We start from the raw sequence: 4,879 nt of genomic DNA, 5'->3' as shown, positions 1-4,879 counted from the left end.
TCGACAACTAGATACTCCACAACTTGAAACTCCAGAACTAGAAACTCCACAACTAGAAACTGCTCAACTAGAAACTCCACGACTAGAAACTCCACAACTGGAACCTCCATAACTAGAGCCTCCACAACCAGAAGCTCCGCAATTAGAAAACCCACAACTGGAAACTCCACAACTAGAAACTCCACAACTAGAGACTCCGCAATTGAAACTCTGCAACTAGAAATTCCACAACTGGAAACTAAACAATTAGAAACTCCACAACTAGAGACTCCACAACTAGAGACTCCACAACTAGAAACTCCGAAACTAGAAACTCCACAACTAGAAACTCCAACACTAGAAACTCCACAACTAGAAACTCTACAAATAGGAACTCCACAACTAGACTTTCCGTGACTAAAGACTCCTCAACTCTAAAATCCACAACTAGAGACTGTACCCAGAAACTCCACAACTAGAAACTCCACAACCAGAAACTCCACAACTAGAAACTCCGCTACTAGAAACTCCGCAACTAGACACTGCACGACTAGAAACTTCGCAACTAGAGACTCCACAACTAGACACTTCACGACAAGAGACTCCACAACTAGAAACTCCACAACTAGAAACTCCACAACTAGAAACCCAACAACAAGAAACTCAACTACAAACTTCACAACTAGAGACTGCGCAACTACAAACTCTACAATTGAAACTCCAAAACTAGAAACTTCGCAACTACAAACTCCACAACTAGTGACTCCGCAATTAGAGACTCCCCAAATAGAAGCTCCACAACTGGAAACTCCAAAACTTGAGACTCCGCAAATGGAAACTCCACAGCTAGAAACTCCACAATAGAAACTCCACAACTAGAGATACTTGAACTAGAAACTCCGCAACTAGAGACTCTGCAACTAGAGACTCCGCAACTAGAGACTCCATAACTAGAAACTCCGGAACTAGAGACTCCGCAACCAGAGGCTCCGTGACTAGAAACTCCGCGACTAGAAACTCCACAACTAGATACTCTACAACTAGAAACTCCACAACTAAAAACTCCAGAACTTGAAACTCCACAACTAGAAACTTCACAACTAGAAACTCTGCATCTAGAAACTCCGATTACAAACTGCACAACCAGAAACTCCACAACTAGAGACTTCTCAACTAGTGACTCCACAACCAGAAACTCCGCAACTAGAAACTCCACAACTGGAAACTCCACAACTAGAAACTCCACAACTAGAGACTCCGCAATTGAACATCCACAACTAGAAACTCCACAACTAGAAACTCAACAACTAGAAACTCAACAACTAGAAACTCCACAACTAGAGACTCCACAACTAGAAACTCCACAACTAGAAATTTTACAACTAGAAACTCTGCAACAAGAAACTCCGACTAGAAACTCCACAACTAGAGACTCCACAACTAGAGACTCGACAACTAGATACTCCGCAACTGGAAACTCCAGAACTAGAAACTCCACAACTAGAAACTGCGCAACTAGAAACTTCGCAACTAGAAACTCCACAACGAGAAACTCAACAACTAGCAACTCCACAACTAGAGACTCCACAACTAGAGACTTCACAACTAGAAACTCGAAAACTAGAAACTCCGCAACTAGAAACTCCACAACTAGAAACTCCGACTAGAATCTCCACAACTAGAGACTCCACCATTAGAGACTCGACAACTAGAGACTCCACAACTAGAAACTCTAGAACTAGAAACTTCACAACTAGAAACTCCACAACTAGAGACTCTGCAATTCAACCTCCGCAACTAGAAACTCCACAACTAGAAACTCAACAACCAGAAACTCCACAACTAGAGACTCCACAACTACAAAATCCACAACTAGTAATTTCAAGACTAGAAACTCTGCAACTAGAAACTCCTACTAGAAACTCCACAACTAGAGACTCCACAACTAGAGACTCGACAACTAGACACTCCGCAAATGGAAACTCCAGAACTGGAAACTCCACAACTAGAAACTGTGCAACTAGAAACTCCATGACTAGAAACTCCACAACTAGAACCTCCACAACTAGAAACTCCGCAACTAGAAACTCCACAACTAGAAACTCCCCAACTTGAAACTCCACAACTAGAAATTCCACAACTAGAAACTCCACAACCAGAAACTCCGCAACTAGAAACTACGATTACAAACTGCACAACCAGGGACTCCACAACTACAGACTCCACAACTAGAGAATCCACAGCCAGAAACTCCGCAACCAGGAAATCCACAACTGGAAACTCCACAACTAGAGACTCCGCAATTGAATCTCCGCAACTAGAAACTCAACAACTAGAAACTCAACAACTAGAAACTCCACAACTAGAGACTCCACAACTAGAAACTCCACAACTAGAAATTTCACAACTAGAAACTCTGCAACAAGAAACTCCGACTAGAAACTCCACAACTAGAGGCTCCACAACTAGACACTCGACAACTAGATACTCCGCAAGTTGAAACTCCAGAACTAGAAACTCCACAACTAGAAACTGCTCAACCAGAGACTCCGCGACTAGAAACTCCGCGACTAGAAACTCCATAACTAGAGCCTCCACAACCAGAAGCTCCGCAACTAGAAAACCCACAACTGGAAACTCCACAACTAGAAACTCCACAACTAGAGACTCCACAACTACAAACTCCACAACTAGTAATTTCAAGACTAGAAACTCTGCAACTAGAAACTCCGACTAGAAACTCCACAACTAGAGACTCCACAACTAGAGACTCGACAACTAGACACTCCGCAACTGGAAACTCCAGAACTGGAAACTCCACAACTAGAAACTGTGACTCTAGAAACTCCACGACTAGAAACTCTACAACTAGAACCTCCACAACTAGAAACTCCGCAACTAGAAACTCCACAACTAGAAACTCCCCAACTTGAAACTCCACAACTAGAAATTCCACAACTAGAAACTCCACAACCAGAAACTCCGCAACTAGAAACTCCGATTACAAACTGCACAACCAGGGACTCCACAACTACAGACTCCACAACTAGAGACTCCACAGCCAGAAACTTCGCAACCAGGAAATCCACAACTGGAAAATCCACAACTGGAGACTCCGCAATTGAATCTCCGCAACTAGAAACTCAACAACTAGAAACGCAACAACTAGAAACTCCACAACTAGAGACTCCACAACTAGAAACTCCACAACTAGAAATTTCACAACTAGAAACTCTGCAACAAGAAACTCCGACTAGAAACTCCACAACTAGAGGCTCCACAACTAGAGACTCGACAACTAGATACTCCACAACTTGAAACTCCAGAACTAGAAACTCCACAACTAGAAACTGCTCAACTAGAAACTCCACGACTAGAAACTCCACAACTAGAACCTTCATAACTAGAGCCTCCACAACCAGAAGCTCCGCAACTAGAAAACCCACAACTGGAAACTCCACAACTAGAAATTTCACAACTGGAAACTAAACAACTAGAAACTCCACAACTAGAGACTCCACAACTAGAGACTCCACAACTAGAAACTCCGAAACTAGAAACTCCACAACTAGAAACTCCAACACTAGAAACTCCACAACTAGAAACTCTACAAATAGGAACTCCACAACTAGACTTTCCGTCACTAAAGACTCCTCAACTCTAAAATCCACAACTAGAGACTGTACCCAGAAACTCCACAACTAGAAACTCCGCAACCAGAAACTCCACAACTAGAAACTCCACAACTAGAAACCCAACAACAAGAAACTCAACTACAAACTTCACAACTAGAGACTGCGCAACTACAAACTCCACAATTGAAACTCGAAAACTAGAAACTTCGCAACTACAAACTCCACAACTAGTGACTCCGCAATTAGAGACTCCCCAAATAGAAGCTCCACAACTGGAAACTCCAAAACTTGAGACTCCGCAACTGGAAACTCCACAGCTAGAAACTCCACAATAGAAACTCCACAACTAGAGATACTTGAACTAGAAACTCCGCAACTAGAGACTCTGCAACTAGAGACTCCGCAACTAGAGACTCCATAACTAGAAACTCCGGAACTAGAGACTCCGCAACCAGAGACTCCGCGACTAGAAACTCCGCGACTAGAAACTCCACAACTAGATACTCTACAACTAGAAACTCCACAACTAGAAACTCCAGAACTTGAAACTCCACAACTAGAAACTTCACAACTAGAAACTCTGCATCTAGAAACTCCGATTACAAATTGCACAACCAGAAACTACACAACTAGAGACTTCTCAACTATTGACTCCACAACCAGAAACTCCGCAACTACAAACTCCACAACTGGAAACTCTACAACTAGAAACTTCACAACTAGAGACTCCGCAATTGAACATCCACAACTAGAAACTCCACAACTAGAAACTCAACAACTAGAAACTCCACAACTAGAGACTCCACAACTAGAAACTCCACAACTAGAAATTTTACAACTAGAAACTCTGCAACTAGAAACTCCGACTAGAAACTCCACAGCTAGAGACTCCACAACTGGAGACTCGAAAACTAGACACTCCGCAACTGGAAACTCCTGAACTGGAAACTCCACAACTAGAAACTGCGCAACTAGAATCTCCACGACTAGAAACTAGAAACTCCACAACTAGAAACTCCCCAACTTGAAACTCCACAACTAGAAATTCCTCAACTAGAAACTCCACAACCAGAAACTCCGCTAACTAGAAACTCCACAACTAGAGACGACGCAAATGAAACTCTGACACTAGAAACTCCGCAACTAGAAACTCAACAATTAGGAACTCCACAACTAGAGACTCCACAACTAGAGACTTCACAACTAGAAACTCCAAAACTAGAAACTCCGCAACTAGAAACTCCACAACTAGAAACTCCGGCTAG

The sequence above is a fragment of the Rhipicephalus microplus genome, unplaced genomic scaffold, assembly GCF_043290135.1.
Source record: "Rhipicephalus microplus isolate Deutch F79 unplaced genomic scaffold, USDA_Rmic scaffold_35, whole genome shotgun sequence".
Taxonomy (NCBI): domain Eukaryota; kingdom Metazoa; phylum Arthropoda; class Arachnida; order Ixodida; family Ixodidae; genus Rhipicephalus; species Rhipicephalus microplus.
Note: the sequence above shows the minus strand (reverse complement) of the source record.